At 42.3% G+C, this 22,306-nt stretch overlaps 1 protein-coding gene across 4 annotated transcripts in view; it reads right to left on the bottom strand.

Moving 5' to 3' along the window:
* The window catches only part of LOC311146889 (transcriptional repressor p66-alpha-like), a 56,366-nt gene extending 37,257 nt beyond the window's left edge, over positions 1-19,109 (bottom strand). For 3 of the 4 annotated variants that reach the window (XM_084183510.1, XM_084183509.1, XM_084183511.1), the window contains exon 1: positions 18,947-19,099. The gene's annotated coding sequence lies outside the window, so the exon portion shown is untranslated. Of the gene's footprint in view, positions 1-18,946 lie in introns of all 4 variants that reach the window. The other variant, XM_084183507.1, reaches the window with a different exon arrangement.
* Positions 19,110-22,306: the final 3,197 nt, after the last annotated feature.

The raw sequence follows: 22,306 nt of genomic DNA, 5'->3' as shown, positions 1-22,306 counted from the left end.
CAGGTCTGTCCAGAGATGTTAGATCGGGTTCAAGTCCGGGCTCTGGCTAGGCCACTCAAAGACCTGTCCCGAAGCCACTCCTGCGTTGTCTTGGCTGTGTGCTTTGGAGCAGGTTTTCATCAAGGATCTCTCTGTACTATGCTCCGTTCATATTTGCCTCGATCCTGACTGGTCTCCCAGTCCCTGCCGCTGAAAAACATCCCCACAGCATGATGTTGCCACCACCATGCTTCACCGTAGGGATGGTGCCAGGTTTCCTCCATGCGTGAAGCTTGGCATTCAGGCCAAAGAGTTCAATCTTGGTTTCATCAGACCAGAGAATCTTGTTTCTCATGGTCTGAGAGTCTTTAAGTGTCTTTTGGCAAACTCCAAGTGGACTGTCATGTGCCTTTTACTGAGAAGTGGCTTCTGCCTGGCCACTCTAACATAAAGGCCTGATTGGTGGAGTGCTGCAGACATTTTACATTTTACATTTTAGTCATTTAGCAGACGCTCTTATCCAGAGCGACTTACAGGAGCAATTAGGGTTAAGTGCCTTGCTTAAGGGCACATCGACAGATTTTTCACCTAGTCGGCTCGGGGATTAGAACCAGCGACCTTTCGGTTACTGGCACAACACTCTTACCCACTAAGCTACCTGCCGCCCGCAGAGATGGTTGTCCTTCTGGAAGGTTCTCCCATCTCCACAGAGGAACTCTAGAGCTCTGTCAGAGTGACCATTGGGTTATTGGTCACCTCCCTGACCAAGGCCCTTCTCCCCCAATTGCTCAGTTTGGCCGGGCAGCCAGCTCTAGGAAGGTTCTTGGTGTTTCCAAACTTCTTCCATTTAGAATGATGGAGGCCACTGTGTTCTTGGGGACCTTCAATGCTGCAGAAATGTTTTGGTACCCTTCCCCACATCTGTGCCTCGACACAATCCTGTCTCGGAGCTCTACGGACAATTCCTTCGACCTCATGGCTTGGTTTTTGCTCTGACATGCACTGTCAACTGTGGGACCTTATATAGACAGGTGTGTGCCTTTCCAGATCATTTCCAATCAATTGAATTTACCACAGGTGGACTCCTATCAAGTTGTAGAAACATCTCAAGGATGATCAATTGAAACAGGATGCACCTGAGCTCAAGTTGGAGTCTCATAGCAAAGGGTCTGAATACTTATGTAAATAAGGTATCTGTTTTTTATTTTGTATACATTTGCAAACATTTCTAAAAACCTGTTTGTCCTTGTCATTATGGGATATTTTGTGTAGATTGCTGGAAAAAATAATATTTAATCAATTTTAGAATAAAGACTAACGTAACAAAATGTGGAAAAAGTCAAGGGGTATGAATACTTTCCGAAAGCACTGTAAGTTATGGCTCCTTGAAGATTTCAGTTGAAAATATAATTGTTTTGTTAATGGCAGCCACAATTAGGGGCCGGTAATGTAGGAGCCAAAAGGCTTATAATTACAATTTATGATGAAAGGATATGCATTATTATTTAAATGAGCTTCCCATATTATGGTTACTTATTTACCTGAGCCATGATTGACCGCTTGAATCCGCCCACTCTACTGGGAAGCAAAAGCCAATATGGGGAGGTAGTTTAGGAAGCTAGGGGGGAAGTCCTAGCACTGGTTGGAGGCTACCACAGGAGGTTGGTGGCACCTTAATTGGGGAGGACGGGTTGGTGGTAATAGCTGGAGTGGAATTAGTGGAATGGTATCAAATACATCAAACACGTGTTTGATGCCATTCCATTTGCTCCGTTCAGGCCTTTTTTATGAGCCGTTCTCCCCTCAGCAGCCTCCTGTGGAGGATACAATTTTCAATCACCACTAACCACCACCAACAACATTTAATATTATACTTTACAAATAACACACTGATGTACAAAAGGCATTGCATTGTTCTTGAAAGTTTAATTTTGTTATGAATGAAGACGTGTGGCAAACTACGGAACCCTGGATCTAAAGGAGAACAAAGGAACAAAAGGTGCATTGAAATTTAATCAACTATTGCTAGGGCAGTGGTTAATTTAGACTTTGATGCCACTATATAGATTAGCCAAATTGTTTTACCTGAGCATAACCCAAAAACTAAGGACTAATTAGCCTACTCTGTAGTTTATTTTGTTGTCATGGAGGACTGATTGGGCTCATTGCTTCGAGTTGAAAAATAAATGCTGCTCTCGGAATGGCATGCTTTGAGCACTACCAAAAAGTGATTTTTGCATGTGAAAAATGAATGCCAAATGCTGCATTTTCTATAGTCCTATTGTTTACGTTTTTGTTGGTGACACTTTGATATCTCGATAATTTGCAGCGGTTTAAGTCTATCAAAAGTGAGCGAGTTTGAGTATGTGTCTGTTTAATCAGCACAAATAAGATTGAGCAATAAAAGCCCCACTCTTGGTGTTATTAAATTAAACTAGTTTTTGACAGTATGGAGAACAATCCCACAGGGGAGTTTAGAAGGGAGGAACTCCCTCAAACTTTTATTCCATAGGCTGGGATCTGCACTATGCAGATGTTGCAAGAGCACATTTTATAGTGGCTGTCCACTTGGGCATATTCATTACACTGATTCTGTTGAAAAACGTATCTTAAATGGAAGCCAACAGAACGGGGAGGGACCTAACTGAATTTGTCCAATAGAAACTCTAGTTTTGCCCTGTTTGCTTCTGTTCTTCTGTTCTTAAATGGTACACTGTTTCCTTAATTAATACACTCCTGGTCGCAAAAACAATAATTGATAGGCAGCTTAAACCGCTTCAATTCAACCATTTTGGGTTAAAATACAAATACATTTGTGAACAGCCATCAACAACAACCACTTCCATCCATAACGTGCAAATAACTAAATGTGATTCACATCAATGCGCTATGCAGCCTAGATATCAATAATAAATTATATTCGTATCACCGTAGGCTACACCACTGCTGTCGTCCTTACCTCCAAGCGCTTATTCAAGTTGGATAATCTTTGGATGCTGACAGAAGTTGCACCATCGGAAGACAGCTTGGACTGTAGCCTACAAAAGCCTAGTCCTGCTCTTTTCTAGATCCATCAAACACATTTGGTGCGTCATCATAGTGGTCTCTGACTTGTGGTCAGACTCGCTTAGGCGGAACAAACCTAAACTTTCACCTTTTTTCAATGCTGATTTTAATGTCATTGAGAAAACAGAAAGGTGTCAATTTATTCGCAAACATCCGTTCTGAATTTAAAAGTAATCCTAGAAGTAATCATCTAGTCTCTCAAAAGTATCTGTAATCTGATTACCAAATTTTAGCTGGTAACGTAAGGGATTTCAGTTAGTGTTTTGCAATCCGTTGGGCCTACATGTAACAGGATTACATGTAATCCGTTGCTCCCCAACCCTGCATACCGGCAGGCTAACGGCAATTGAGTTGAGAACCAGTATCAGACACACACACAAAAAAATCCACCAGGATAAGTGTTTGTTTAGACCAGGGGTTCTCAAACTGTTTGGGGCAGGGGGCCCTTTTTGTGATAGCAAATTCATCGTTGACCCCCTTGTAAATAGATTTTTTTTTTTTTTTTTTTATCTGGCCAACCCCTCTTTGAGAACCCCTGGTTTAGACAATGTAATTAGTGTCTGGGACAGGGCTCTAAAGTGCGACGAATCTGGTCGAATATGCATCTAAATATTTTGCTCTGCAACCCGCAGTTAATTTGGGAGCACCAATGCGACAAAAAATAAATCTAATATACAGTACCTTCAGAAAGTATTGGCAAATCTGACCATAATTGAATCCTACTACACCGGTTCTCACGCTCGTCGGATGTGGCACGGCTTGCAAACTATTACGGACTACAAATGGAAACCCAGCCGCGAGCTGCCCAGTGACTCGAGCCTACCAGACAGGCTAAATGCCTTTTATGCTCGCTTCGAGGCAAGCAACACTGAAGCATGCATGAGAGCATCAGCTGTTCCAGACAACTGTGTGATCACGCTCTCCGTATCCGATGTGAGTAAGACCTTTAAACAGGTCAACATTCACAAGGCCGCAGGGCCCGACGGATTACCAGGATGTGTACTCAGAGCATGCGCGGACCAACTGGCAAGTGTCTTTACTGACATTTTCAACCTCTCCCTGACTGAGTCTGTAATACCTACATGTTTCAAGCAGACCACCATAGTCCCTGTGCCCAAGAACACGAAGGTAACCTGCCTAAATGACTACCTCCCCGCAGCACTCACATCGGTAGCCATGAAGTGCTTTGAAATGCTGATCATGGCTCACATCAACACCATCATCCCGGAAACCATAGAACCACTCCAATTCGCATACCACCCCAACAGATCCACAGATTACGCAATCTCAATCGCACTCCACACTGCCCTTTCCCACCTGGGCAAAAGGAAAACCTATGTGACAATGCTGTTCATTGACTACAGCTCAACGTTCAACACCATAGTGCCCACAAAGCTAATCACTAAACTAAGGACCCTGGGACTAAACACCTCCCTCTGCAACTGGATCCTGGACTTCTTGACGGGCCGCCCCCAGGTGGTAAGGGTAGGCAATAACACATCTGCCACGCTGATCCTCAACACTGGGGCCCCTCAGGGGTACGTGCTCCTGTACTCCCTGTTCACCCACGACAGCGTGGCGAAGCACAACTAAAACACCCTCATTAAGTTTGCCGACGACACAACGGTGGTAGGCCTGATCACCGACAACGATGAGACAGCCTATAGGGAGGAGGTCAGAGACCTGGCAGTGTGGTGTCAGGACAACAACCTCTCCCTCAACATGAGCAAGACAAAGAACCTGATCGTGGAATACAAGCCTCAATGCTATACGTGCTCAGCCATGCATTGAACAGTATTTTTTGCGAACAGTAAATGAGTTCTATTACTTGCCTAAATTATGACTATCCAATCTACTCATCACATTACGAATAGTAGGCTATCTTACATAAGTCTGCAAATGTGATGATGCATGGAATACTTTCTTTTAAAAATGTGAATTTTTATGGTGACAATTTGCTTCCCCAAACTTAACTCACGCACCGCCTATGCATAGGCTAGTGATTTTGCTGTTCATTACTTGTGTTGTTGGCTGAGGAAAATGTTGTGGACAGTTATTCTAACATCTTCAAAGTGTTATTGCATCCTTGACTTGCATGTTCTGTTTAGATTAATGTGATTTCTGTCATTCTGAGTACCGTGGGTGGACGGCCTAATCAGGTTACGCACACAATGCATATGGACCCGGTAAATTTCTCAAATATCCGGTAAATTAAAATGCTGCTGGTCAAATGTCAGGCACCACATTTTCATAACGGAAACCCTGAACTATAACCAAATAAAAAGACAAGATGGAGCCCACAGACACAGCCACCCTGTTTCTAGCTCCTAGCAGAATATAGATATTCTTTGTTATTTATTACATTATTTGCTCAGAACATTTCTTGTATTATTACCTACAGCCGGAAATAACTTTTTGATATTAGATCGGCGGTCACTCACCAGAAGACTTCCCTGACCTGGATCCTTCATTTGAACTTCCCGAGGCAGCTCTATTCATCCCGGGGGCTGCACCAAAATGCCAAAATGCCGATGCCCGGAGAAGAGGTAGGAGTGGGGACCTAGTCAGACTCAGGCAGTGTGCATACCATCCACCACTTCCGAGTATATTACTCGATAATGTTCAGTCCCTGGACAAGAAAGTAGACGAGCTCAGGGCGAGGATATCCTTCCAGAGAGACATCAGGGACTGTAACATACTCTGTTTTACGGAATCATGGCTCTCTCTGGATATATCGTCCCTGTCCATTCAGCCAGCGGGGTTCTCTATCCATCGCGTGGACAGGAAGAAAGAACTTTCCGGGAAAAAGAAAGGTGGAGGGGTTTGTTTCATGATTAACAACTCATGGTGTGATTATGTTAACGTGCAGGAACCAATAACAATGAGACAGCCTACAGGGAGGAGCCTGGAAAATAACCTCAACAAAACGAAGGAGCTGATCGTGGATTTACAGGGAAAGCAGAGAGAACATGCACCCATCCACATCGACGGGTCGCAGTGGAGAGGATCAAAAGTTTCAAGTTCCCCGCCATGCACATCACTGACAACCTGAAATGATCCCTTCTAGTGTTGTCACGATACCAGTATCGCAATACTAGGAAGTAAGGAAGCAAAGGAAACAAAACATGAAGCGGACTAAATCTCTTGAGGAAAACAGTCCTAATGTTGGAAAAAACAGCCTTCCTTATGTTGTCACCCAGTCATTTGCTTATTTTGCAAGCTATAGCACAATATTTTACAAAAGTAGGCTTCGTAGTATCACAATACCACACAGACAGCGTGGTGAAGAAGCCGCCACAGTGGCTCTTCAACCTCAGGAGGCTGAAGAAATTCAGCTTGGCCCCTAAGACCCTCACGAACTTCTACAGATACACCATTGAGAGCATCCTGTTGGGCTGTATCACCGCCTGGTATGGCAATTGCAATGTCCGCAACCGCAGGGATCTCCAGAGGGTGGTGCAGTCAGCCCAACGCATCACTGGGGTCACACTGCCTGCCCTCCAGGACATCTATAGCACCGGTGTCACAGGAAGGCCAAGAAGATCATCAAGGACCTCAGCCACCCGAGTCACAGCCTGTTCACCCGCTACCATCTAGAAGGCAGAGACAGTTCAGGTGCATCAAAGCTGGGACCGAGAGACTGAGAATCAGCTTCTATCTCCAGGCCATCAGACTGTTAAACAGTCACCACTAGCCTTAGACACTGTTCTAGCTGGCTACCACCCAGTACTGCTGCCCTATGTACATAGTCATTGAATACTGGTAACTTTAATAATGTTCACATACTGTTTTACCGACTTTATATGTACAGTGCATTCGGAAAATATTCAGACCTCTTCCCTTTCCCCTCATCAATCTACACACAATACCCCATAATGACAAAGTGAAAAAAGGTAAAGAAATTTTTGAAAATGTATTAAAAATAAAAAAATACAGAAATACCTTATTTACATAAGTATTCAGACCCTTTGCTATGATACTACTCAAAATTGAGCTCAGGTGCATCCTGTTTCCATTGATCATCCTTGAGATGTTTCTACAACTTGGAGTCCACCTGTGGTAAATTCTATTGATTGGACATGATTTGGAAAGGTACACACCTTTGTCCGTAGAGCTCCGAGACAGGATTGTGTCGAGGCACAGATCTGGGGAAGGGTACCAAAACAATACTGCAGCATTGAAGGTCCTCAAAACACAGTGCCCTCCATCATTCTTCAATGGAAGAAGTTTTGAACAACCAGGACTCTTCCTAGAGCTGGCCACCCGGCAAAACTGAGGAATCCGGGGAGAAGGGCCTTGGTCAGGGAGGTAACCAAGAACCCAATGGTCACTCTGACAGAGCTCCAGAGTTCCTCTGTGGATATGGGAGAACCTTTCAGAAGGACAACCATCTTTGCAGCAGTCCACCAATCAGGCCTTTATGGTAGAGTGGCCAGACGGAAGCCACTCCTCAGTAAAGGCACATGACAGCCCGCTTGGAGTTGGCCAAAAGGCACCTAAAGGACTCTCAGACCATGAAAAACAAGATTCTCTGGTTTGATAAAACCAAGATTGAACTCTTTGGCCTGAATGCCAAGTGTCACGTCTGGAAGAAACCTGGCACCATCCCTACAGTGAAGCATTGTGGTGGCAGCATCATGCTGTGGGGATGTTTTTCAGCGGCAGGGACTGGGAGACTAGTCAGGATTGAGGGAAAGATAAATGGAGCAAAGTACAGAGAGATCCTTGATGAAAACCTGCTCCAGAGCACTCAGGACCTCAGACTGGGGCGAAGGTTCACCTTCCAACAGGACAACGACCCTAAGCACACAGCCAAGACAACGCAGGAGTGGCTTCGGGACAAGTCTCTGAATGTCCTTGAGTGGCCCATCCAGAGCCCGGAATTGAACCTGATCGAACATCTCTGGAGAGACCTGAAAATAGCTGTACAGCGACGCTCCCCATCCAACCTGAGAGCTTGAGAGGATCTGCAGAGAATAATGAGAGAATCTCCCCAAATACAGGTGTGCCAATATATATATATATATATAAAAAAAATTAAAATAATAATAATAGTAATAATAATAATAATAATAATATGCCATTTAGCAGACGCTTTTATCCAAAGCGACTTACAGTCATGCGTGCATACATTTTTGTGTATGGGTGGTCCCGGGGATCGAACCCACTACCTTGGCGTTACAAGCGCCGTGCTCTACCAGTTGAGCTACAGAGGACCACGTTGAGCTACAGAGGACCATATACACACACACACACTACCAGTCAAAAGTTTGGGCACACCTATTCATTCAAGGGTTCTTCTTTATTTTTACTATTTTTTACATTGTAGAATAATAGTGAAGACATCAAAACTACTTAATAACACATATGGAATCATGTAGTAACCAAAAAAGTGGTAAACAAATCAAAATATATTTTATATTTGAGATTCTTCAAATAGCCACCCTTTGCCTTGATGACAGCTTTGCACGCTCTTGGCATTCTCTCAACCAGCTTCATGAGGTAGTCACCTGGAATGCATTTCAATTAACAGGGGTGCCTTAAGTTAATTTGTGGAATTTATTTCCTTCTTAATGTGTTTGAGCCAACCAGTTGTAATGTGATAAGGTAGGGTGGGTATAGAGAAAATAGCCCTATTTGGTAAAAGACCAAGTCCATATTATGGCAAGAACAGCTCAAATAATCAAAGAGAAATGACAGTCCATCATTACTTTAAGACATGAAGGTCAGTCAATATGGAACATTTCAAGAACTTTGAAAGTTTCTTCAAGTGCAGTCGCAAAAACCATCAAGCGCTATGATGAAACTGGCTCTCATGAGGACCGCCACAGGAATGGAAGACCCAGAGTTACCTCTGCTGCAGAGGATAAGTTCATTAGAGTTACCAGCCTCAGAAATTGCAGCCCAAATAAATACTTCAGAGTTCAAGTCACAGACACATCTCAACATCAACTGTTCAGAGGGGACTGTGTGAATCAGCCCTTCATGGTCGAATTGCTGCAAAGAAACCACTACTAAAGGACACCAATAAGAAAAAGAGACCTGCTTGGGCCAAGAAACACGAGCAATGGACATTAGACCGGTGGAAATGTGTCCTTTGGTCTGGAGTTCAAATTGGAGATTCTTGGTTCCAACCGCCGTGTCTTCGTGAGATGCGGTGTGGGTGAACGGATGATCTCTGCATGTGTATTTCCCACCGTAAGCATGGAGGAGGAGGTGTTATGGTGTGGGGGTGCTTTGCTGGTGACACTGTCTGTGATTTATTTATAATTCAAGGCACACTTAACCAGCATGGCTACCACAGCATTCTGCAGCGATACGCTATCCCATCTGGTTTGGGCTTAGTGGGACTATAATTTGTTTTTCAACAGGACAATGACCCAACACACCTCCAGGCTGTGTAAGGGCTATTTTACCAAGAAGGAGAGTAATGGAGTGCTGCATCAGATGACCTGGCCTCCACAATCACCCGACCTCAACCCAATTGAGATGGTTTGGGATGAGTCGGATGGCAGAGTGAAGGAAAAGCCGCCAACAAGTGCTCAGCATATGTGGGAACTCCTTCAAGACTGTTGGAAAAGCATTCCAGGTGAAGCTGGTTGAGAGAATGCCTAGAGTGTGCAAAGCTGTCATAAAGGCAAAGGGTGGCTATTTGAAGAATCTCAAATATATTTTGATTTGTTTAACACTTCTTTGGTTACTACATGATTCCATATGTGTTATTTCATAGTTTTGATGTCTTCACTATTATTCTACAATGTAGAAAATAGTTGTAAAAAATAAAGAAAAACCCTTGAATGAATAGGTGTTCTAAAACTTTTGACCGGTAGTGTATATACATTATATGTACATAGATTTATATTCCGGCCTCTGAAATTGCTCGTTCTGATATTTCTTAATTTTTCTGGATTATGCATGTTGTTTTTTTATTACTGCACTGTTGGAGCTAGAAACACAAGCATTTCGCTGCACCTGCAATAACATCTGTAAATCTGTGTACGCGACCAATAAACTTTGATTTGAAAAACTAGCAAATCTGGTCTGAAAACAAACTGAAACTAAACTGAATTCAAAAAATAATAAAATAAAAAAACTAATAGAAATAAAAACACAAACCTATAACGGTAACTAACTCAGTTCCGTACATATGTGGGCAACCGCGGCATTCAAATGAGGCTGCATTGAAAACTAATGGGACTGTAGCAACTGTGTTGGTATCAAAATCTGGGGTGTGAACTAAGTTTCAATTCAGCGTTGATTGACATGGTAATGGCCCAATCGTATTTGAGAAAAGTTTTCTTTTTAAATGACCCCGCTGACGCTGTACGTTAAAGTGTGACATGTCACGATGTAACGTACGGCACGCATTATTCAGTCATTCTGTGCCGTACAGCCTCTTTCCACCAGGTGTAGCGCTTCTCTCGCAGATTAAAAACAATAAATGATCAATGGTGAGTGTAAAGTTAATTACTCGTGAGTTCATCAACAGTTAATTCAATCAATTGTACATTTTTTGCGTAATCACTGCGAGCCATCATGACTCTCAAAAAACGTGACACCCACAGTTTAATTGTGAAGATAAATTTAGCGCCGCCCTAAAAACCTTATTCAAATTCGACACAAACCTTCAAATAGGTATGTAATGAGACATTATATAGACTATTTTTAGTGTTTTATTTACATTTTAGAGGTGATAAGTTGGACAAATCGGGTGAAAAAAGCTGGTTCCCCACACGACAGATCTCTCCCTTTCACTATGACGCCGTAGCTTTCACTTCCCCACCCGCCATTTTTAAAAAGACCCGGTGGAGCTCCATTGCTTTCTTCGATCATGCAGAGACAGGCAGCATGAAGGTCTCGTCATTGACTTTGCTAGAAAGGGGAGAAAATGTGCTTTACAATGGTATTCATATTACAGTTGACCTGGAAGTATTATGTTTTTGGGGCACTAAAATAAGGTCAAATGTACGGAACGGTGCGATGTACAAAAGTCTGTTAGCTACCGTTAATAACCTTGGCTTGCACCATTACTACAGCCTAAACTGCTTGTTTCTAGCCCAAACAGTTCAAAAGATCTGACCCATATTACTGCCGCAATGTTTTTTTCTTCCTGTCGAGGATTGGGTGCATTTTACATTCATGTCGCGGGTCGTTCTACAACTATTCGCGGGCCATTAACCATTTGTTTTACACCTTGTTCAGTCATGTTTGTTACCTCATTAGCTAGCTAGCTACCAACCTGGTAACTTGATATCCAAACATATGGGGACACAGAAAGAAAGGAAAAGGGATAGCTTCTTCAGGAGATCAATGATCATAGCAATGAATGAATGACAAACTGGTTAAATCAACGTTGTTTGAACGTAATTTGTCAACATACTGTGACGTGGAATCTACGTGGAAAATACATTGGATTTTGTTGTGAGGGTAAAATTTCAACCACAGGATTATGTCATCATGGTAACCAATTTTCAACATAGACAAACCATGTAAAAAAATTGAATTTGTACTTTTGAAACATTAGATCTTCAATGTAATATCCACTATAAGAAAAAAAAACAATTGGCTGGGCAGCACCTCCTACTGGAGAGTTAATCTATCTACAACTCTGTAGCTCAACTGGTAGAGCATGGCGCTTGTAACGCCAGGGTACTGGGTTCGATCCCCGGGACCACCCATACGTAAAAATGTATGCACGCATGACTGTAAGTCGCTTTGGATAAAAACATCTGCTAAATGGCATATTATTATATTATTATAACTATCCCTTCGGTGTCCAATCCAGGGTTCTAACCAAGCCCAGCCCTGCTTAGCTTTGATATTTGTCACTGACTATTACCAATGTGCTATCGTGTAAAATGTAAATGTCTATCGTGAGAATGATTGTTGGAAAATCTCCACTTAATAGTCACTGTTGCTATCGAAGTCATTCCAAAGGATAGGTTCTACAGAGCAAATTAAATGGAACTATACTTTATCATATATCATAAATGTTGCTATTTAGACCTATATAGCAATCAAAACTAACTGTATTTAAAGTGTATTTAAAGTTTGATTTGATTTAGTCCTATTCTTTAACTTTGATTTTTGGTTGAAATGGAGATGTGAATTTAAAAAACTGGAATTAAAGCCAGACTCTGTGGCACAGATGGAACTATCCAAGCAGAAGATACATCTCCTTCAAATGTTGATGTTTGGTTGCATTGACAACCAAACACAATTTAATATCACCTTTGCAATACGGTAAATAGCCTATTAACTTGTCGACAAGTTAACAAATGATATGTTGGATTCACGTCTCCATCTCAACCAAAAATACAAGTTAAAGAATAGGGTTAAGCCAGTGGCTCAGATGGAACTATCCAAGCAGTAGATACATCTCCTTTAAATGTTGATATTTGGTTGTGTTGTCAACCAAACACAATTCAATACTACTTTTGTAAGATAGCCTTAACATTAGGCTATTGACCATCTTACAAACTAATATAACAGTATTTTATTCAAACTTAAAAAATGAGTCCATGGCCACATTTAGAGTTTACTGTAACAATAAATGTCTTCTTATCTAATCATAGAAAGTGTGCATGTTCAGGGTCGCAGGTCTGTGAAAATCTACACAATTGCTATAATTTGCACAGAATCTCAAACGGCATTGATCACATGCAACATGTACTGTACTTTAAGGTAATCTCAACTAACTGCAATTTACATTTTTTTTTAAACATTTTTAGTAATTTAGCAGACGCTCTTATCCAGAGCGACTTACAGTTTGAGTGCATACATTATTTTTTTTATTTTTTTTTCCATACTGGGCCCCCCGTGGGAATCAAACCCTGAGCTACATCCCTGCCGGCCATTCCCTCCCCTACCCTGGACGACGCTGGGCCAATTGTGCGCCGCCCCATGGGTCTCCCGGTCGCGGCCGGCTACGACAGAGCCTGGATTCGAACCAGGATCTCTAGTGGCACAGACCACTGCGCCACTCGGGAGGCCATCCAGGTCATTTGGTTGTGCTATTACATCAAGCACAGTAGTAACACATTAAGTTGTTGTATAAATAAACAACATCTGAAATTGTACTCCCATTTAAACTTTGGTGTGCTTTTAAAATGGTTGAAGGCTAAACCACAAATTAGACATTGATTTTCCATTGGAATTTGATTGTGCTTTTAGATGGTTGAAGGCATAGTGATAACACATTGGGAATTCAACAAACTTTTTGAAGTTTCTTTTTTAAGTGTGTGAAAATAGGTTGGAATCTCATTGATCATCATATCTACCAAATATTACCCAATTTGCCAGGTTGAAATTACGTGGTGTGCCCAGTGGGAGATCATATGTCATCATCACAAACTTGACACTCTTAAAAAGACATCGTACAATTTTCAATATAATGCTTCTCAACAGGAAAATAGTACTTTTACATAATGTAGAAACCTAATATTCCACAAATGACTTTTATATTTTAATGACAGGTATTTGTATCAACAATTTAGTTTTTTTTTTTTATAAACAAACGTATTGACAGGGTTACATATTAGTTTATAGAAGGGGTGTCAAACGTCCGGCCCACGGGCCGGATCAGGCCCGCAAACGGGTTTAATCCGGCCCGCGAGATGATTTTGAAAAAAAAAAATTAAAAAAAAAAATTAATAATAATAATTTTGTAAAGTATAAAAATGCGCTGCAATTTTTCAATAAAACAAACTGCTGTTCCAATTGCGTCCACTGGATGGCGCAATAGCAATTGTGTTAAGCAAGCAAACTGTTTATACCGGGGCAGAGCAAGTAGGTCAAGCACGTGCAGCCAATGAGCTACTTTGTTTTGCCCGCGATATTTATTACGGCTTCTACTTTTAACATTATGTGCTTTGGCACCCTCATTGCCCCAATATGTCTCTGTCAAAAAAGAGAAAAGTGGACGCAGAGTGCAGAGTGTTCCAAGAAAAATGGTCATCCTATTTATTCACGGAATTGAATGGGAAAGCTGTATGTTTGGTGTGTTCAGAGCATGTTGCAGTGAGGTGAATGAACTGTTGGCGGGTCTGAAGAAACAGCAGTCTGTGTTTACTCACAGCCGAGACATCAGTGACGCTGCAGTGAAAGCTAACTACCTCATTGCTAATGAAATCGCAGTGGCTTCAAAACCATTTAGTGAGGGTGAATTTGTAAAAACATGCATGATGAAGGCAGCGGAGATTGTGTGCCCTGAAAAGCGGCAGGCTTTTGCAAATATCAGCCTGACAAGAAACACAGTTGCAGACAGGATTTCCGATCTTTCAGTGGATTTGGACAGCCAGTTGAAGCAAAAAGTAAAGTCATTTATTGCGTTTTCGGTTGCAGTTGATGAAAGCACGGACATTACAGATGTTGCACAACTGGCCATTTTCATCCGCGGAGTTGATGACACATTGACCGTCACCGAGGAGTTCGTGGAGTTGGTGCCGATGACAGATACAACGACAGCAGCTGATATTTTTACCGCACTCATCGGCGCGCTGGACAGGGTCGGAGTGGACTGGTCCCGCGCTGTCAGCCTGGCTACAGATGGTGCGCCCTCAATGATCGGGAAAAAAGCAGGCGTTGTGACAAAGTTCAGAGAGAAAGTGCAATCTGCAAATGGAGGACGTGATTTTTTGACTTTTCACTGTATTTTGCACCAGGAGGCTTTGTGTTGCAAGTCATTAAAGATGGATAACGTCATGAAGGTGGTCATCCAAACTGTTAATTTCATCCGATCCAGAAGCCTGAATCACCGTCAGTTTGACAGCCTTCTCAGAGAGAAAGACCACATCTATGGCCTGCCATACCACACCGAGGTAAGATGGTTAAGCCGAGGTGCTGTGCTGAGGCGTTTCTTTGATTTACGAGAAGAAATTGAACAGTTCATGGAAGAAAAGGGCAAACCAGTGTTAGAATTTCATTCCGCAGAATGGATGCAGGACCTTGCATTAATGGTGGATGTTACAGAGCACCTGAATAACTTGAACAAACAGCTACAAGGGCGCAACAAAGTTGTCACGCAGTATTATGACTGCATACGTTCTTTCAAGTTGAAGCTGTCATTGTGGGAGACGCAACTTGCCGGTGGTGATGCAGCTCACTTCCCCTGTCTGAAAAATGTGTGCGCGACCCAACATGTGGCAGACATGAAGCGGTTCAAAGATAAAATAACGGGACTGTTACGGGAGTTTGAGCAACGCTTTCAGATTTATGTTTATATGTTTTTATGTTGATGTGCTATTGTTTTTAATTGATTTTATTTTATTTGTATATTTAACCTATTCTTGACTCTGTGGTTCTTGCACTTGTTTGGGGAACAGGATTTCATTATTTTTATCTACATTTCTGCCTGAGAAATGACACCCTGATATAGTTCTGTGATCTGTGATATACTTCTGTGAATCACTGAGGCATTGTGTGTTTGTGTGTTCTTTGTCCTCAGAACTTTCAAATAACTTGAGGTGTTTTATGATTAATAGTGATGTTGTGCTTTTGGACACTGTCCTCAGGCTCCAGCTTTATGTTTTTATGTTGATGTGCTATTGTTTTTAATTGATTTTATTTTATTTGTATATTTAACCTATTCTTGACTCTGTGGTTCTTGCACTTGTTTGGGGAACAGGATTTCATTCTTTTTATCTACATTTCTGCCTGAGAAATGACACCCTGATATAGTTCTGTGATCTGTGATATACTTCTGTGAATCACTGAGGCATTGTGTGTTTGTGTGTTCTTTTTCTTTAGAATTTTCAAATAAACTTGACGTGTTTTATGATTAATAGTGATGTTGTGCTTGTACTATTTTGGAGACACTGTCCTCAGGCTCCAGCTTTATGTTGTATGTTGATCATATTAAAACAAAGAAAACAATCTGAAGTTATTGTTTTTAAGTTATATATATACCATGATTTTTCCGGTCCGGCCCACTTGGGAATAGATTTTCCTCCATGTGGCCCCTGAGCTAAAATGAGTTTGACACCCCTGGTTTATAGGGAACAACATGGGATGTAGCTCAGTTGGTAGAGCATGGCATTTGCAACGCCAGGGTTGTGGGTTCGATTCCCACGGGGGGTATACAAAAATAATGTATGCACTCACTAACTGTAAGTCGCTCTGGATAAGAGTGTCTGCTAAATGACGTAAAAAAATAAAAAATAAAAATAAACATGGATTAGCTAGAATCAGAATTATCTAGAATTCCTTTAGGGGCAATTCCACAGTTAAGGAATTACGCTTTGACTCTCTTTAAAATATATGACAAACAAAAACCATTGATTTCAAAGTTTAACAAACCGTACCACTTGGTAATGGAATTTCAAGGCACAAGGCAATGTTTCTTAAACTTACAGAATGTAAAAATGTTCTCCAAAACGAAATATAAAAAAGTGTTCATATTAGTTGGCAGGGGTCTTTATCAACATTGTGCTTTGATATATTTCTGAATACTTTTTCTGGTAGATGTTTTCGAAGACCCTTTTTCCATGTTTTTTCAGAAATCAAAGCCTTTACTTATGCCTAATTTCTAAGATGGGAAATTGTTGAAAAATGTATCCCAAAAATATATACTCAGCTTTCACTTGACACCCAATTTGATATGCTCCTATGAATTTCACGTTGGTGATCATGGGTCCTTTTCGATGGAAATTCCCATAGGCTATATCTAAATCGATTTAAAAAATATTAAATGTTATCTTGTGCTCTTAATATTTGATATGCATTTCCACACTATGAAGTTGGAATAATACTGTGAAAATTACGATAATGCCCTTTTAGTGTAAGAGCTGTTTGAAAAGACCGCCTGAAATTTCAGCCTGCCAGGTGATACAAAGTCTCTACTCTGGCACTCTCCATCCAAGTCCATATTACAATGTGCCCAGAATGTCTCACTGGCAATGTGAGGACAACTATAAGGTCCTCTTGATTAAAGAAGCCCCCGTCAGAGAGGAAGAGGCAAAGCAAGAGGTTGGAATCTCACCAAAATCTGTCCAAAATAAGCCCAATGCGTTTCTATGGGTTTATTTTGAACCTATGCTTGTTGCCTGCCTTCCTGCCTTTGGGACAACGACTCCCATTGCTAGGGCGGAGACCTGAGCATCTCATCATTGTATACAGATCTCTGCCTCCGTTGGGGGGCTTATCAATGCAACCATGTGATATCACATTGCAAAGAACCCCCAAAGCTATTGTTCTGATGAACAACTGATTGACCATTCCAAAACCTTTCTTTTACATCACTCTAGAAGCCCTAAGAGAAACCAGTTAGCACTACAGCAGGCAGATAGCCTTATCATGCAAACCATTTTCATATGCTAATTGTTGAAAAAACAGGAGCCTGTAGTGTACTACTTGGTTACACATAACTAGGGGCCTGAGAATTTCCTGACTATGTGACCTGACCAGGAAAAACTCAGGACACATACCCAGAGGCTACTCTTTGTTGACACTCTGGCTACAAGAATCATCAGTATGAAATATGTGAACAAAAAAGCACATTAGGCCTATTCCTTTCTGACCAGCCGAAAGAAAACTGAACACACCTGAGAGGTGTATAGGTACCGGTCACTGACAACTGAACAAAACTCACGGAATATGTGCATGCAGTACAAAGTGACAGAGGCTGGCTCAGATACATTTGCACCGCACCAGCCGACTCATACCGCTAGGCTGGAGAGAAAGAGTGTGTGAGTTTGTGTAAATGTGTGTGCGTTCAGCTTTAAGAGGAGGAAGACCATGGTCGTCGCAGAAGTAGGAAGATTACCAGGGACTCTTATTTTGATACAGTAGAACAGTGGCAGCCTGTAGGGTTAAGTGCCACGACTAGGGCAGGGGCTCAAACCAAGGAACAAATACCGTCCACCATTACTCCACCGTCAAACCCCCATTAACCATAAGAATTCCGAACATGCAAACTCCCCCCTTTAAAAACTAAACATAGCCCACGCTGTATTCTGACCGGCGTTACGTTCGACCACAGCATGTGTATAAATCGCGCAACCATCAAAATAACCTAGCTGCCAGCTAGCATAAATAATGCCAATGAATTATCATTAGCCACCTTGCTAGCTTAACGTTACTAGCTACCAGTACCTGTCCAGTTATTTATTTGCCCAGAAAAGTGAAACACCAACACGCACTTAACGAAACCGCAACTTGGTGCATTTACATGGAAAGCTAAACTTGAGGTATGGTAACTACGTTTTTTTGTATTACAAAATAAACAACAACCAGGTACCCGGAACTACGATCAAGCCAATCAAGTAATAACCTAACGTAGCAAGCGTAAATTAAACAAGTAGCTACTGGAACGTTAGCTGGGGCTAGCTTGCCTTCATTGGGGAGAAGGTGGCCAGAGGAAAATGTCAACTCCAAAGCTGACAAAATGTCTTAGCTTTCTATTTAAATAATAGTGTAACAAATTTCATGTGTTTAGTAATTCGTGATAAGGAATATTCGCATTGGCAAGCTATCTACCTGGGTTGTCAAAAAGATAACTAAGTAGCTAGCCAAGTAAGGTTTGCGAAGTGCTGCTCTAAAAAGAATTCGAACTCCCAGTCCACGACCAGACACTCGACAATCCAGATTCAGATTGACAGTCTCTGTTCGGTCGACCCCATTCTAAAATTATATTGGCAAAGTGACATTAAAATACGAAATGTCGTCAAACTATGTGTGGACACAACAATAAAACCTCGAGATGCAACTTCTATAAACGTATGAAGCCCGTTCCCAACAGTAGCGCTTTCACTCTGCATGAGAAGTGCTACTTTTCAACAGCCCATCAGCTTCTCTATCGTCACAGATAGGTGGAGGAAGAGGAGCTGGCTCGCGATAAGTCCGAATAAAAGGCTTCCCTCAATCCACTTCCCCAAAAAACTTCGGGACACCTCAATCAACTTACTCGGTCGATTCAACAGCGATCCGTCGACTGCAGGTAGTCCAAGGTATTTAGGGTGACAATCTGCTCCGATTATTCGATGTATTTTTTTAAATTCAGGGTATACCCTGTATTTTTTCGGCCCTCCCGGCTGCCGCCTCTGTTGCCAAATAATGCGCTTCTCAACACACATGGAGCTGCGGCGTCACCGCAGTGGGCATGCGCGCTTCAACACGCCAGGGGGACCAAGTGCATATCTATAACCACTGACCATCAAGGGGCAAAGCAGCACCACCATGCCAGGGTCCCCTAGGTCTTGTGGTTGCTTCTTGCCTTCAATACCTGTAACAGCTGATCCAGGATCTGAATGGCCATAGTGAGAAAATACAGAAGCAAAGTGTCTCAACATCAGCAATATCATACCATCGTGAATAGCCTGCCCTTGGGCATGTATGATTGAGACCCAAATGGGAAATGACCACAGCTCACCTAAATTCATCCTCTGTGTGAGAGAGAAGTGGGGAGATTTAAGTTGCCTCTACAAACAGATCTCAGATCAGCTTAGTTTACCTTGCTCTGCCCATATGCTACCCATACTGACCTTAGACCAGTGTCAACTTCATCCTACTCCAAAGTACTCAGGTTGTGTGTGTGGGGGGGTGGGGGGGGGGGTGTAGCCTAGCTCCAAAAGGTTGCTGGTTTGAATTCCTGAGCCGACTAGGTGAAAAATCTGTCGATGTGCCTTTGAGCAAGGCACTTAACCCAAGTTGCTCCTGTAAATCGCTTTGGATAAGAGCATCTGCTAAATGAATAAAACATAAATTTTATGTTAGTTATGGATTAGGCTGTGCTTATGGGCAACTCTTACCTGAAGTACAAAAGGCCCCTGATATATCCTGTAAGATGCAGGGTAGTCTTATCTTTGGCCCTAAATTGCTACACACATCTCTATCATCTCTTCACAGGTTCCTGTGTCTGCTAGTGTCAGAGTTGTGCTTGTGATGTAAGTTTGTTCATGTTATGTTCCCCTTTTATAAGTCCCCTTACATTTCCTGACTCCCTCTCACTCTCTGACTCACTCTCCCTGTTTTTTTCTCTATTTATAGTAAGCATTAGTGAGAAAACAGACCACACTCATTATGCGTCTTTCATAAAGACGTGAAAATGTGAATGAATGCTCTCTGCTAAATATTAATCAACCACAACACATTATAATGATCAATCGATGAGAACAAAGAACCACGTCCTAATTTCAGATTCACACAGAGTTTCTTTCACTGTGGTCTGGTCAGGACTGTGGCTTCTCTACTCTCCCTGCATGAGGTAATGGCCGCCAGAAACAACATGACAGCTTCAACTTAATTCCCATTAAGTACTGTAACAAAGCACAAAGTAGCTGTCGCAGTCACGATCAGCCCCACTCACTATTTGGCAGGAAGTGGCTTCCTCCTCATAGCTTTGCTAAGAAGACACCTATTACCTAATAAGTATCAGTGGCTAGTATCACACTCACAGCAGTGGCTTGGAATATCTCCTCCCTCCTCCTCCTCTCCCTTTCACTCTCTCTCTCTTCCTCGCTTTCCAAGCTCATTTCTTTTCACTCTATCCTTTCAAAAACCATTGGAGGGTAAACATTTGCATTGAGATGAAGCAGATTCTATGTGGGGGTATTGGTGTTTTTCTCCTGCCCTTTCAGTGGAGGTGTCTGAGGGGGTAGAAGTGGCCTCTACACTCTGATACAGGTTCAGATATCTTGTCATCTCCCTAACAGTTAAGATTTAGATCAGGGGTAGCGTAGTCAGATCCTAGACCTGCGGTTAAGTGCAACTTCTACCTTAAACTGCGGTGTCACAGTCTCAGCTCTGCAAATCAGACATAAAGAGAATCATGTGACTAGTCTCTGAAGGACTGATCTCAGTAACTGGCTCATGTCCGCTCGAGGTAGAAGATGCCTCTAACTACAGATGTAGGATCAGTTTACGCCACTACAACCCTAGCCATAGTAGTACGGCATATTTTTCACCTTGACGGCTCGGGTATTCGAACCAGTGACCTTTTGCTGTGGGTTTCTGAGGTTACTGGCCCAATGCCCAACCATTAGGGGATGGTAATATGTGACCCTATTTCAGTACGGGGGTACTTCTACCGACTTCTTCAGTGTCAATGTGGTAGCACAACCATGAGATACATCTCAAATGTCTTTCCTTGATTCCTTGTGTCCTTGATTCCTCATCAAAACACATTGGAGGAGAAGGTCCGAGGGGAGGAACCTACGTTTTTTGAAAGAGGTTGAGGAATCAAGGACACTGAGAGATAAGGTAAGACTAATAATAATATGCCATTTAGCAGACGCTTTTATCCAAAGCGACTTACAGTCATGCGTGCATACATTTTTGTGTATGGGTGGTCCCGGGGATCGAACCCACTACCTTGGCGTTACAAGCGCCGTGCTCTACCAGCTGAGCTACAGAGGACCACTAGAGATTTATAGGGAATAAGAATTAGAATTCTGTGTACAACAACCTCAAATACAGATTGTACGCCACACAGCCAAGAGACAGGGCCACTGGTATTTAGGGTGACAATCTGCTCAGATTATTCAATGTCTTTTTTATATTTCAGGGGATAGCCTGTATTTTTTCTGCCCTCCCCACTGCTGCCTCTGTTGACAAATAATGTGCTTCTCAACACACATGGAGCTGCGGCGTCACCGCAGTGGGCATGCGCGCTTCAACACGCCAGGGGACCAAGCACATCTATAACCACTGACCATCAAGGGACAAAGCAACACCACCATGCCAGGGTCCGCTAGGTCTTGTGGTTGCTTCTTGCCTTCAATACCAGAAACAGCTGACCCAGGATTCGACTTGCTTTTTAGCCTAAAATGGCCATAGTGAGGACTTGAATAGGTAAAACTGATCACAGATCAGTTGCCATAGGCATGGGTCTGAGGAGCCCTATTCGCATATACAGTGAAGGATGCCATATCCCCTTCTCTCTTCATAACAGGTCAGAAGACAATACAGAAGCAAAATGTCTCAACATCAGCAATATCATACCATCGTGAATAGCCTGCCCTTGGGCATGTATGATTGAGACCCCACCCTTGGTATAATGTTCAATTTCAGTCTTCTAATCTAGTTCATCTCCAAATGGGAAATGACCACAGCTCACCTAAATTCATGCTCTGTGTGAGAGGGAAGTGAGAATATGCCTGAATTTAAGTTGCCTCTACAAACAGATCTCAGATCAGCTTAGTTTACCTTGCTCTGCCCAAATGCTAACCATACTGACCTTAGACCAGTGTCAACTTCATCCTACTCCAAAGTACTCAGGTTATGAGTGAGGGGGGAGAAGTGGGGAGATAGATACTCCAAAAGAGCA

The sequence above is a fragment of the Coregonus lavaretus genome (genome assembly GCF_964263955.1).
Source record: "Coregonus lavaretus genome assembly, chromosome: 19".
Lineage (NCBI taxonomy): Eukaryota > Metazoa > Chordata > Actinopteri > Salmoniformes > Salmonidae > Coregonus > Coregonus lavaretus.
Note: the sequence above shows the minus strand (reverse complement) of the source record. Positions and strands in the feature narration are given on the sequence as shown.